Source organism: Dipteris shenzhenensis, chromosome 9 (assembly GCF_047967505.1).
Source record: "Dipteris shenzhenensis isolate YYH24624 ecotype China chromosome 9, Dip_SZ_1.0, whole genome shotgun sequence".
In the NCBI taxonomy this organism is placed as follows: Eukaryota; Viridiplantae; Streptophyta; class Polypodiopsida; order Gleicheniales; family Dipteridaceae; genus Dipteris; species Dipteris shenzhenensis.
Window position 1 is genome coordinate 13,303,650 of NC_141604.1, and position 15,390 is coordinate 13,319,039.

A 15,390-nucleotide genomic window follows, 5' to 3' on the forward strand; every position below is an offset into this window, starting at 1 on the left:
TCGACATAGTGGGGCACGATAGTGCATGAATTTGACCCGTGATGACAAGGTGGCACCTCTCTACCTTATGTATATTATGTTAGCAGCTACTCAATCTGAGACAAAAAGATCAAAATTGTGATAGGCACAATCAAATATAGGAATCTCTAGGGTGATCGGCTTGAGTGGTTGCACCATGGAGAGGTTGGGGCGGGGTTGGAGGGGGACTGGAGTCTTCTAAGTCAATGTGTTGCCAAGACCTATAAATGAAGAGAAATTGATGCCGATGGGGTACTTGATGCAAAATTCCAATTGCTGGGGTGGAAATGGGGATCACATCCTTTCCTGCCAAAACTAGCTTTGCCTCAAAAGCCCACTTGGTTGAAGTCTGAGTGGCTATCTCAAAACTAGGCAAGGCAAAGACCTATACTGCCTTGTCAAAATGAGCCAAACTAGAAGAACATGCCAAGGTAGATACTTGTACACACTTTTTGGAAAACAAAACCAAGTGGGTCTGAGTTCCCACTTCAAAAATTGGCTTGGCAATCCATTGGCTAGTAGGATTCGAGTTCCCACTTCAAATTTTGACTCGGCAATCCATTGGCTAGTAGGATCTATTAATAATAAAGCCTGAGATGTTTTTTCTTTAGTAGTGGCTTTAGACCGTACCTCCAAAAGCAGCCATGCCTTTGGAGCTCAAGGCAAGCTTTTGAATCACTGGCCACACCTAAGGGAGAAGTTGAGAGAGATGGTGGGGTCCTTCTTGGCCTACTATCAAGTCATTATCATCGGGATCTCTTTGCCTAGGTAGCTTTGGTAGGTGCCCATCAGGTGCCTAGGGGAGTCAGATAAGAGTTAACAGTTGAGAATATTGTACCAACTTTTCTTCAAGCTATGTATTCTTAGATTGTAAGCTCTCCTCTTCTTCTAGATCCTGGCGGAGCTATGCATTCTCTACTCTACGTGTCGTTGCCTCAGCACGTCTCTCTTGAAGGGATTTTGTGCATGTTGCACATTTTGTAGGGTTGAGCAACTTTGGTTACCATTGTCACCTAGGAAGTTTGGAGTGTGGAGTTAGTGTGGCAGCTCACAACTTTTCCACCTCACATAGTAAGTTGCCGATAGTAAGTTGCCGTGGTCCCTATATAGCTCGGTGTGAGTGTGTTGGAGTTGACTATGCGACGGCACCAATTCATCATACACATTTCACTAACTCTAGTTGCTCCTATAGGCTATCCCTTTCTACAATAAGAGTGGTCTGTGCACTTGCCAAATATTGACCGTATTCTTCTCAAAAAACTCAACCAACTACTCTCGATACTACATCTAAAGAAAGAGATTGTGATCTAGTACCTAGGTAGGGAGCCAATGGTTGGCTAAGTAATCAAGTACCAAGGTTGTTGTGACCATGTTCTCCCTTAGGCAATGGACGTATGGCTCTGTAGCATACCTGCTTATGTAATCATCTTTAAGGAATAGAGGGTCGAGGGGAAAGTGTCGGCTGATGGCAAAGCTTGGAGAACTTTGGAAGGTAAGGATAAAGTGGTTGAGCTGGTTGATGTTGTGGTGACCATTTCTTTTTAACATCTCTTGTTTGGCTTATAGTCCCACTCCTTGTTCTATCTATCAGGGATCTTTAGACTTCTCCTGCTCTTGCCGCTCGAAGCCTTTTCCTTCATTGTGCTTGCTCATGAATTTTGAGTTAGACCTCATGCATTTTGACTTAGAATCCTACAATTGGGCTGTCGTGTAGCATGGAGAGGTGTGCCACAAGTTTGCAGCATGGTTGGCCTCGACTAATAGCTTTAAGCCACATGTCAAATGTCTTATCAAATGTAGGGAGCCAATCTACCTCTTGGGTGCCTTTGTAGGTAGCAATCATTTGAGCAATGTACTGGCAAGGCACATATCCATTGCTCTTCTTTAGCCCTATAAAGTCTGAGATGAAATAACAAAAAGTTCAAAGGCCCTCATTAGGGGACTTATTGATTAACATTGTAACGATGAGAAAAACCCCTCCTCAAAGTACTCATCGCACCTGCTGTTGTCTACTAGTGAACCTAGTGCTGCCAAAGTCACTAACCAAAAAAACCCCCCCAAAAGTGATGTAGATAGCCAAATATGGATGCCTTAGATGATGACTTTGTGATCCTTCGCATCATAAGAGTCCAGAATCTCTTCTGCAAGGGCCTCATCCCAAACTTCCACCCATGGAAGCTTTGCAAAACAAAATAAATGATTGATCTTCAAAAACTCCTAGAGGATTGTGTTTGTGAACTCTGTGATTGTATGAGGGGGAGCAACCCATGAGCACTGCTTCTGGCAGATGGTGTAAGTTGTGCATTCCTCCATGAGTAGGAAGATGGTATAGATGGAGAAGAATGTATGTGGAGGTGGAAGCAAGGGCAAGGTAAACATGAAGGGAGATGGGAGCAACAACAAAGGAAATGCAGAGAGCAACAAGGTAGGAGGTGAACACAATTGTGAATGTCAAAGAAGATGAATGCCCTAAGTAAAGTGTAAATGACAAATAACGTCTAAAGATGGGCATCTTGTCACCTTAGTGGTTACATGATTCAGTAAAATACCCCTATCTTTGGCATGATTAGCCAAAATTAATACCTTCATGATTGCTAAATTGCCATGTATCTGCATGTGAGTTGCCCCATCCACTGTAAACAAAACAGCTTGCTACTAGCGAGCTCACTGGTGCACAAAGCTCCACCAAGTCATAATCTATTAGGTGACCTATGCCTTGTTTTGCCTAGGAACCTATTGGTTAGTAAGGCTTTACTTTTCTCCCATTGTACATTTTGGAAAACACTCTTCCTTCTAACTCCTTGAACTGTTGTACTGTTTCATTAGGAAACACTTCAGTTAACCCCTAGGGCCCATTTCATCTAAGCTTGAAAGCTATTTTGAGGGGTCCCAATTTGGCATTATATAGTAACACCAACATTCCTTTTTCTACTTTTTAGGCACAATTTTTTAGGCACAATATGCCTGTCATGCCATGCTTTCCTTCTCCTTTGAATCATGTGCTATGACCAAGATTCTCAGAGATGTGGCTCATCCAGGTGGGCTAGCTAATGCAACCGCCCCTTGATTGCCTTGGATTCATCTAAGTGATGTTCAGCTACCACTCAGTGACTGGGAACAATAAATTCTAAGGGCACTATAGACTCTAAACCAAAATCCATTTGGAATGGAGTTAATCTTATGGTGACTTTAAATGTAGCTCTATATGCCCATAACGCAACATGTAGCTTGGATTCCCAATCACTCTTATGAGATTGCATGGTCTTGGTCAAAATCAACTTGAGAGTTTTGTTTGTAGATTCATCTTTGCCATTGCCTTGGGCATAATAAGTCATAGAGAGGGTGTGCATAATCTTAAATTCATCCTTTACCAAGTGGATTATTTCATCTAACAAATGTGATCCTTGATCACTGACAAGTTGTATGGGGCATCCATACCGGCATATTATATTTCCAAACACAAATTTAGCCGTGCCTCAAGCTGAGTTGTCTCAGAGTGCCTTAGCTTTTGCCAATTTGGTAGCATAATCAGTGGAAACTAGAATATACTTATTTTGCGTAAACAAGACTGGCTTGAAAGGACCAACAAAGTCCAATCCCCATCTTTGGAATGCTTCCCAAGGACGACTAGGTTGTAATGGCATAGATTGTTGAGGCAAAAGACGACCAATGCATTGGCATACATCACACTACATACATTTTGTATGAGCATACTTATATAAGATTCCCCACCATAATCTTGCCTACAACACCTTTTGAGCTATCAATTAACCTTGGAAGTGGCCACTACATGGACTTGAATGAGCTTCTTGCAAGACTATAGCACATTCATGTGGTAGAACTCATCAACATAGAACACCATCTGCACATTGTTGATAGAGATGCCCACCTGTCAAAGAAAGTTTCCAAGCCTTCAAGGCCAATTTCTACGTTTTTCTTTTGGCATATTGTCCAAAAATGTTCCTCGAGACAAATAGTCCATCAAATCAGCATACTCACGTTCATAGTAATTGACTACAAAGAGCTTGGCATCTGGAAGCTCAAGGACAACCCCTTGAGTTTCTTTTGGTGTAGGTATTGTAGACAAGCAATTGGCTTAGGTATGGTTTTAGAATTGAATTCCTCTAAAAGAAGCATCCAATGGACAAGTCATCCTTGAATGATAGCCTTAAATAAAGGAAATCTTGATGGTCCACATAGAAAATAAATGGATTTCCAAGCAAATATTGATGCCATTTTTGCACACTAAAGATCATGCCCAAAGCTTCACACTCAGTAGTAGTGCTATAGTTAGATTTTGTAGGTGTTAATAATCGATTGGCATAATATACTGGGTAATCCAATCTACCATCAGTTGTGCCAATATAACCCCTAAGGCATATCCACAGGCATCAACATGCACATGAAAAATGACATCCTAGTGAGGTTGCCTCAAAATGGGTGTAGCTATAGCTCAACTTCTTAAGTCATGATATATAGTAGACAACTTGGTAGTCCTTTCAAACTTGGCATCCTTCTTAGTTAATTCATAAAATGGAGTTGCAATCTTGGCAATCTCTTTTATAAATTTCTTACAAAAACTGATGAAGCCCACAAAAGAACATAATTGAGTTAATTTTTTTGGCTCTAGCATTTGCTGAATGGCACGAAATTCACCTAGCTTGTTCCAAATACCATCTTGTGAAATCGCATGCCCAAGTAGAATACTGTGATGCCAAAAATTGATATTTTTAATTTGGCATTGGTATTGTTTTTCTCTATGTTTGATAAGAGTTTGAGTATCAAGTGATAGCCTAGCGGCTCTCACTTATTTCTATTTTCTATGATATTGTATGGGATGGAGAGGATGAGTGGAATGGCTCATTGTAAATATCATAGGTATGAATTATAAATACCTTGGTATGGGGTGAGAGTTATTTGTGTATGGGATATTATGGAGTTTTTTAGAAAATAGGAAGAGTGTCATATAAAGAGGTGGGCTCATGTCCATGTGTTCCAATAATATAAGAGAGGCCACATGCCAAGCGTGTGGAAGGCATGTGGAGGAATGTGAAGTCAAGAGGAATCCTTCTAGAACTCCTATGTGGAATAAGGAGGATGTGGACATGTGGAAAAGAGAGAGTCCCTATGGGCTCCATGTGAGGAGACTCTTGACTTTCTCAATATTTTAAGAGTCTTGAGCATCTTGTGATGGGACACATGGCAAGAGTAGCCAAAAAGGACATGGATGGTGACATACGTGCTTATGTGATTGATGGGGAAAGGAATCTACAGGCAGCAATTGTAAATGGGTGAAGGAGGGTAACAAAATCTCTATAAAAGGAGCCCTCCTCTCCCTTGTTCATCAATCTCTTCCACCATTAGGCCTCATGTTGTTGTAGCTCTAGTCTCCCCAAGCCTCTTCCATGAGCCTTCTCTCCCTCTTGTAGATATTCTCTTATGTAGACTCTTGAGTCCATCTCTCTCTCTCTAGGGCTTCTAATGTTGTAGCGCACCTTCTTATCATTTCCCTGCAAAATCAATTCTCCAGTATTCCACTTTTGAACAGCCTTCACCTTGCGTAGCCAAGGCCTTCCCAAAATCAATGGATAGGCACGTGCATCTGGCTTGGTAGGGATCACCTGAAAAGTAGTCGGCACAAAAATTCCACATACATCCACTTCTAGATTCTTCACAACTCCCAAGGTCTTAACCCTAGTGTTGTTAGCCAATTTAATGCGATAAGGAGAGGTAGTACTAGAGTATTTTAAATCAGCATCTATCATGGTCTCCTCACTCATGACATTAATCGATGCACCTCCATCAATGTACACATTAGAAATCACTTGACCATCAATGATCACATCAACCACAGGTACATCATCACCAATATCTATATCTACCTTTTGAACAATAGGAATGGCACTTTTCTTCTTTTTCTTCTTTGACACTCTTGTGCTTGCTAGCTTTCCCCATTCCCTCCGTAGTTTTGGAGACAAAGCAAGTAATTGACCAAAGGTGATATGAGCTTCCTTTTCTTTAAGGTCGGACAACAAGTCATAGCTTTCAATTCCCTGTCCTAAAGGAAAGTCTGATTGGCTAATTCTCCTTCTAGATGCCTTCTTTTTCTTACTACGGTGTTCCTCTTCGTGATGTTCCTCATCTACTTCTTCCTTGCTTTCTTCTTCTTCTTTTTCTCTACCACGCCCCCGTTTAGCCATCATTACCCCTCTTTCCTCATCCCCTGAAGAAGCTTCTAACAAGGATACTTGTTTTTCTTCTTTCTTTCTCAATCCAGGACACTCGGGGTGATAGTGACCTTTTTCATTACATTCATAGCAAGTGACCCCACTCCTATCTCGAGGCCTGTCTTCACTCTTTGGTGCTCTAGGTTGTCGTGCATTAACCAAATGCAATTTCAAATCAGCAAACTCTGCCATCAATTGGGAGATATTATGATCTAACTCAAAGGACTTTGGTACCTGAGGAGTGCCCATTACCTCCACCTTAGAAGTTGAAGCTATTGAAGACACAAAAGAGGATTCGATCTTTAGAGAAGCTTCTTTCTTGGTCGCAATGCGAAGTGCCTCCACATATGTTGTTGGATCTTTACTCATTACTTTTGAGCGAAGACGAGGCTCCAAAGCCATAACAAATTTGCTCATCTTTAAGTGCTCCATCCCTGAGAGACTTTGAGGGGCCGATGATGTAGATGCCACAGCTCGCAAAGCTGCCCTTTCGTACTTTGTCCATAAAGTTTCATATTGGATTGCCAACGCAGAGACCAACTCACCCTCTCCTTGATAGAACCGGTCCAACTGAACATCAAAGCATTTGGCAACTCCACTGCCCCAAATCTCTACTTCATTGTTGCCACCACTTGGTCCCAGTCCTCCTTGGTAGAGTCCGGCAAGGTCTCATGCCAACAAGGCTACACCTTCAAGAAAATCAGGCAAAATCTCTGCCCGATCCTTCATGGACCATACAAAAAGCTGGCATCCTCGAACAAAATCCCAAAGATAAGACTCCGGGTCTTCCCCTTGGGTCCCTCAAAACACTGGAATCTTCACCATGATGAAACACAAAAAGGAAACACCAAGATCCAAATAATATCCCAAGCAAGATCCGAACAAGATCCCACAGAGTCTTAGTATACCAAGACCAACTTATTATGCATAACCACTTGTTGAAAACCCTCCACAATGTGATCCTCAACAAAATCTTCAAAAATAAGTGACCAACCAGCACCATGAAAACATTGTGTATACATGCATTCTAGAATCACCCTTCTCACAATAGGAAGTGCACATAAAAGCTTCAAGATATTGTACTCTTCATCATTTGCATAGCAAAAGAAGTTGAAAGCATTAAGAATCACCACTCCACTGTTACAGTCGAAAACTACCCAAAGACTCAACTCTTCTTCACACCAAGCTGCCAGTGCATGGAACAATCCCCAATCTATCATTGTGCCTGCTGTCGGCATTGTCGATTCACCAACATATTCAACAGTGCAAACATAAAGGATATGATCAAGGTGACTGTGCGAATAGCCTAAGCATCACCTTCACAATCTTCAAGTTCTCTTAAACGGGTTGTAATCTCTTCTAACGGAGTTCTTCCAGGCATCTTCTTTATCTCATCAAAACACATGCCTCTTCTAGGCATAACATGCAAACAAGTACACCCGAGATCGTTTAGTAAGGTGGGATGAATCCAATACCAAACGTACCCGGCGTCTCCACCAAAAGATGTGACATGAAGTTGGGGGTAATAAACTTCACGCACCTCTTCACTTCCTACTACTTTTGAATTGACTGACAAAGATATTTATCATTGAGAATGGGACATTAGAAAGAAGATTTTATGCCAAGATACCACACCATACTTTCCTTCCTCAGATGAGAATGAAGATGGTAACATCCCAAGTGACATTGTAATCAAGCATAGGGAGAAGGAAAGGATCAGTAGAGGCCATAATCTCAGCGAGCCGGTCTGCGCCAAAGAGAAGAGCGATACATTATTGAAAGAAGATCTTGCAGCTCAACCTGACATGAACTGATATATATCGAGGAGTTTGAAGGGGCTGATTGGGTCGAATGGGTAGATTCCGAGAAAACATTGCACCTCCTTCATAGACACCCTTATACTTAGCTCAAAACACTCTACAAACTGTCATTAGACGCAGAGGCCTATAACTTTTAGTAGAGACATGTTATTAGAGATTCAAGCACACAAAGAGATGGGCCTTGAGATGGCTTCACGCTGATATAAGTTTCATTGAAAACAGACAGACGGTTGAAGAGATATGGACAGTTTACTGGAAGGGGTAAAAACTATCATGAAAACAGACTGTCAGACACAAAGACTCAAAACATTTGCACAAATATCTAATTCAAGATCTAAGAACCTAGAGACATGCGCCTTAAAGAGAGCTTCGCGCTGATATATGTTTTATAAGAAACAGAAAAGCGGCCAAAAAGTTATGGACAGTTTACTAGATGGGGGGAAAAACTATCATGAAAACAGACTGTCAGACACAGAGAATCATAACTTTTTGCACTAGTATCTGATTCAAGATCTAATCATATATAAACATGCATCTTAAAGAGAGCTTCGTGGTGATATAAATTTCATTACAATCGGAATATCGAGCAGAAAGTTATGAGCAAAACACTAACAGGGGGTCAAACTGTCATGAAAACTGGCCTCCACCCAGGCTAATTTCGCCTGAGCAAGATGCTCCCTCAAGACTCCACCTTCATCAACGATCCACCCCTCATGGATTTTTCCTAGAAGAGGGTAAGAAGCTTGCATGGTGGCTCGTGAAATAGATGGACCATGTGTGCACAGTGAGCAGCCGAATAGAAAGAACTTTTAAGGCTTTGAAAGAAAGAAAAGGGAAGAGACACTCAAGAGAGAGAGAACCTGAAGTGACCTTCGTTACAAATAGAGTGAGAATCCACTCCAACACTATAAACACAAGGGAGAAGAAGAGGTTTCATACATACAAGAGGGAGCGGAAGCTCCAAGACTACTCATAGAGAGAGAATAAACTAGAGAGAGAGATGGACTCAAGAGTCTACATAAGAGAATATTTACAAGAGGGAGAGAAGGCTCATGGAAGAGGCTTGGGGAGACTAGAGCTACAGCAACATGAGGCCTAATGGTGGAAGAGATTGATGAACATGGGAGAGGAGGGCTCCTTTTATAGAGATTTTGTTACCCTCCTTCACCCATTTACAATTGCTGCTTGTAGATTCCTTTCCCCATCAATCACATAAGCACGTATGTCACCATCCATGTCCTTTTTGGCTATCTTGCCATGTGTCCCATCACAAGATGCTCAAGACTCTTAAAATATTGAGAAAGTCAAGAGTCTCCTCACATGGAGCCCATAGGGACTCTCTCTTTTCCACATGTCCACATCCTCCTTATTCCACATAGGAGTTCTAGAAGGATTCCTCTTGACTTCACATTCCTCCACATGCCTTCCACACACTTGGCATGTGGTCCTCTTATATTATTGGAACACATGGACATGAGCCCACCTCTTTATATGACTCACTCTTCCTATTTTCTAAAAAACTCCATAATATCCCATACACAAATAACTCTCACCCCATACCAAGGTATTTATAATTCATACCTTTGGTATTTACAATGAGCCATTCCACTCATCCTCTCCATCCCATACAATATTATAGAAAATAGAAATAAGTGAGAGCCGCTAGGCTATCACTTGATACTCAAACTCTTATCAAACATAGAGAAAAACAATACCAATGCCAAATTAAAAATATCAATTTTTGGTGTCACAATACCAATTTGGACACAAAAAGCACTTAGCTAGATTAAGTAAGATGCTTGCTTGCCTGCAATGTTGAAACACCTTTTCCAAAAAGCATAGATGATCCTTGTCTGTAAAGTATAAACAAAAATATCCAAATAAATGGCTATGAACTCAATTAGATAATCCGAAAAAGTTTTTACCATAAAATTTCGAAATGTTACTGGTGCATTCCTCAAACCTCGGTTTGCATGAGCATCCCACTCAATGATGAATGCAGGCTTAGATTGATCTTCTAGAGCTATAGTGATTTGATTATAGCCACTCTAACCATCCACAAATGAATACATTTCATGCCCCACAACCTAATCTAAGATCCCATTTGTAAATGGTATTAAGAATGGGTTAGAAGCAATTTGAGCATTCAATTTGCTTGATAACTGCTTGGTACCTTTTGGCAGTTAGTAGGAATGAACACTTCCTTGCCATCAGTTTTAATGAACATTTCCTCTAATCCCCAACCATGAAGCACCATAGCACACTTAAGCCAAGGCTGTCCCAACAAAATAGGATAGGCATTTTGCTCCATAGTAGTCACAATGAGACTAATAGTGCAATTAATGCCTCCTATAGAAATAACATCTTGTAGCACACCTTTGAGGTTAGATGGCCTCATTGATCTTCCATCCACACTCAAAAAGGAGATGGCTTCAAAGTCTTAAAGTTTAACCTTTTTGCAAAGCCTTCAAAAATAATGTTAAATCCTGAACCACCATCTACGATCATACCTAGTATAGTTTGTTTCTTGACTTTTACAATAATTACTGGTACTCCTTCATCCACTATAGGTGTGTTGATGACGTGTACAGTAACCAAAGAATCTACTTCCTTCGATTGTCCTTCAGATTCCTTGATTTGCTAAGAGGAAAAATTCACCACAATATGGAGCTATTCATATCAACTCAGCAAAAGTAAGACTTACCTTCATGCTCTTGAATATTTCCCATGCTTAGGTTACCTCTGCATAAGAATTTGATGGACTACTCGGTTCTTGGTCCACACTTTGTTCTCTAGACTTTGAAGACTTTCCTAGTTTAGTCGTAGAAGGTGGTTGGAATAGTGTGGATGGCATCTTAACTACAAGTGCCTTGCCTTCAATTCTTTGGCAATGTTAGTAGCTACTTCCTCTTGTGCCTTCCAATTCATATATTTGGCCAATGAGTTATTGTCTGTAGAGGTCACAACTAGACCCTTTGACCTGGTGATCACTTCGGACTGCACGATGTCTGGTAGTATGGCTACAATTGCTTGGCAATCTGGATCCACTTCTTTTCGTTCCATATTGGTTTTAAGAAACTGCAAATATTCATCCCAAATCGGATAGTCGAACTGAATATGATTCTCTCCACAATAGAAACATCGGATCTTTGAAGGATCTATATTCTCCTTTTTACCATTCTTGTCTTATTCTACTCGTGGCGTGGTGGTTCCCACCGAGTGTTAGATGGCAGATACTTGATGATTTTTGCCATTGAACCAACAATCAGATTCATCATGCCCAAATAGAGTGCAGGTGTTGGTGAATTCCCAGTTCTTCAATGCCTTCTTCAGCTTGGACTTGAGCTTATACTTCTTCGTTGGTGCTTCTTTAGTGTCATTTTTTGCATCTTTGTTCTTTGCATTGGCCTTAAGGCCTTCAGTTTTTTCTAAAGCTATGGCTCGATCATGCAATTCCTCATATGCCTTTCCAGCTTGCGCAAGTCTACCTAGGTGCACCTTGTAACCAGCTAGGTGCTCATGGACTTGTCATGTAGCATAGTAGTCAGCTAGTTGATAAGAGCCCACATCCAAAGCACAAATTCTTGGACATACGCGCCCATATTTTTGTTTGAGTACACTAAGCTTGGTCGTAACATCTTAACGAATGTAGGAATGCCTCAAATATAGAATACCAAACATGAAAATACCCAATTAGAAATTGATTGAACCATCTCTATGCATTTATTACCAATGTACATAGAAAATAGTACATGTATTCCTCATCTGTTATGGCACCATTTATATGACACACCTGCAAGAAACTTTGTAGATGCATGTACGAATCTGCATCATTGATACCTCTGAAAATTTGAAATTTAACCTTAACTTTTTGCATGACCTTGGATTTTCCTGCTTGCTCCTCGAGATCTTCCACTCAATCGGCTCCATGAATCGAGTAAGCATGACGTCCTCTCGAAAGCATAGGGTCTCCAAGTCTCCATCTCCTACCCACATCAATTCATCATCTAGAATGGTAATGACACTGCAATCATGATTCATCATTTAGAATGGTAATGACCCTGTAATCAATTCATCATTTAGAATGGTAACGACACCACAACATGATTGTTTCATCTCAAAAGGCTACAAAGGCATTATGCATCCAATTCATCTATGAGCAAAGGGACACCTCTTTTCATTGATATTTTGAAAGACATCATGCTTCTTAGTCAGACTCTATTACATGTACTCACCATAAGAAAAGATAGCAAAGGATCTACACCTACGTGTCAATGAAAGGAAGAAGAGGGAGGCTCCACAAAGAGAGAGAGAGAGAGAGAGAGAGAGAGAGAGAACATTGAGCTATTTTGGATGACAAGCTACCTCTCATATATGCATACATTACCATTACATCAAATTGAACATGATATTCCCTTTATTGATTCTAATCTCTAGGCGCATGCGCACGTGCGTGTGTGTGTGTGCATGTGTGTGTGTGTGTGTTTGTCTTAGCAAACTATCTATCCTACTACACTACTGGACCAATTTACAAATCTCAAGTAAACTAATTGCAATCATATACCATTGCCCTTTTCAAATCATAAGTAGGAGTAATCCGTTATTATTCAACCTCTTCAGGCAGATTATCAAATTAGTAGTCAAATCAAATTCCTGCATTCACATTAGTAAATTGTACAAAATACAAAAAGGGTTAAGACTAATCTCCAATAAATGGCTCATTCCTATTTCACACTGGTTGGAGATAATTTGCCATAGAGTACTTTTCAAAGTTTCCAACGCTATGTCTTGAGTCCACCAAATCATGCCCAAGATCTAATAATGCAAATCCAATGGAGAGGTATGTCGACTCACCTGGTGCCATCACAACACAATGAAAGTTAGAACAATTTATTCATGTTGTGGAAGCCAAGCTTTAATGCTAGCACATAGTTGTTATCCTTGTCACTCTATCTAGATTTGCATTAGTCAAATCATGGCATTCTGACATAATAGAACAAAGGTTGGCATTTATTTAAAATTCCAAACAGTTTAGTAAAGTGTAGTAAGCAAAAGAATACTCCCTTAATAGTACAGTCCCCAAAAGGAGCCTTTTCTAATAGATAATTTGCAAAAGGAGACCCGGTCAATCCTGTATATCATGGTAAAAAATATTGTGGTCGTGAGGTGGTCGTTAATCCTTACCTTGGTAATAAACTGAGTATTGGAAAATACTTTTGTGAAAAATCATCTAAAAAGTTTGAATGACTAGCATTGAAGTTCCTTTTTCATTTTCATCTAAAGAATCCCTTCATACAACCCAAAGAAATAATATACGGCCATTATTCTTTTGAAAAAACTAAGCCCATAGGTCCTCTTGAAAGAGTTCTAGACCAAAGAGTTATACTGTGAGATAGGAGCATTCCATGTTGCTAGTAAGAGACACTAATGCAGCTCTAGGAGCAATGAAATGAGCTCCCGTGGAGAAGTAGTCACAAATCTACATGGAGAAGAACAATCTCACAAATTATACAGAGCAATTGAATAGACTTCCTCGACCTGTGTGAACATTAGAACCTCTCCAAGGCTGGAAGGGAGGGAAGATTTACTTCCCAAAGGGTGGTACCATTAACCAATCCCACTACAAGCTTGTGGTTTTTGGGCTATGGTGTTGAGAATGGTGAACCCTAAGGGGTCCATGTATATATTCCTATTTTCCATGGAATACAAGTTAGTGTATAGTTAGTAATCTTGTGTGCACTCCTCTCTCTCCCTATCTCACTTTTGCTATCATAGTATCAGAGCCAATAGTTCTCACAAGCCCTTGCATGTTGTCAAGGCAATAAGCCCGCATTTTTCAAGGCATTGCCATTTACGATCTGAGATCTTTGAGTGAGAGAGAGCTCTTCTTGGAGAGTTCCTTTAAGAGACATTTCCGTTCATTGAGAGCAAGAGTCTTCCTTTGAGATTTCCATCATTTTGAGAGCTTGAGTGTTCTCTTTGCGAGGTTGTCATTTGGGAGAGAGCTTTTGGGAGTGAGAGTTATTAATTCTCCCCTTGAGAGAGATTCTTGGTATTCATACCATTCATATTGAGAGATGATTGAGTGTTCTTCATGGAAAGAACTGTTCCTTTCTTCAAGGTTGTGTGTTTCCTTCAGAGATTTTAGTGTTTCAAAAGGTTGAGAGGAGAGCCTTGAGGCTCCCAATCTTCTATTTCTAGTCTTAAGCAGGGAGAAACCATCAAAGGAGCCCTGATGCTGCAAGATGACTCCAACTTCTTCACTTAGCAAGTGACTCCTACTTCACCCACGATGACTACTTCTAGCTAAGGCACTTCTGTCTGTGGGGAGCCTCACACCAATAGCAACATAGTCAATAGCCTTACGACAAACAAACATCTACAGCTCTATGATGTCTTCAACATGCCTCTGAAGGATGCCCATGCAAAGGGCAAACCGACAACAATGCCAAGTATTGTGCACACCAACCAGCACTCAACAAACAACTGAGCTTAATGAAACACCAAGCTAACCTCCTTTCTCAAGCCTCAAGCCAAGCGAATTGACCTCTAGTAATGAGCAATGGCGTTAACTCAACTACAGCACCATCATCCTCCAATCGACAGTCCTCTAACACCAAGCCTCCATGATGCCCATGCCACATGACTCAACCAATGACTCACATGCAAAGTTCATAAGCTACAACTCTCTCAAATACCAACAATGCAAATAATGCTCTCTACGTCCCAACTCATCTCCTGCGACTGAGAGCAAGCACAAACCTCCAACATGTCCATCATCGCTGTAGGTCGATGAGCCAGACGTTACAGCTTCAAGTCGGTGACACAGTAGGCTGAGCTGTAGTGTAGTCTTTGACGCTGGACATAATTTTCTATACCCTCTGTTGGTTGGAGTGCTATATCATTGGAGCTATGTATGTGTTACGTACGTGTTGCCTTCAATCGAGAAGGCTGTCGATGAATAAATGGCCTCTACTGAGCAGTTCATCAAGCCAGCACTCAAACAACACCCATTGACAATGTGCAGCTCCTCTGCCAATAGTCCATCCGTCATAGTAGCTCAATAGCAAGCTCGAGCATCTTGGCTCTGTAGGTGGACTTGTCACAATCAGAATCTGTGAAGATTTTGATGGAATCTTAGTGATTCCGATGTCGACGAGATGATCAAGCCACGTGGAGCTTTCCTAACCCACACAGTAGGACTTAGTCAAGTGATTGACACGTGGCAACCTCATCCGAGCCTCATCCACCATGTAATCAAGGATCTCAACTACCATGTCACCACCATGGGATGATTGCCATGTCAATAATGGCCAACTTGCTCA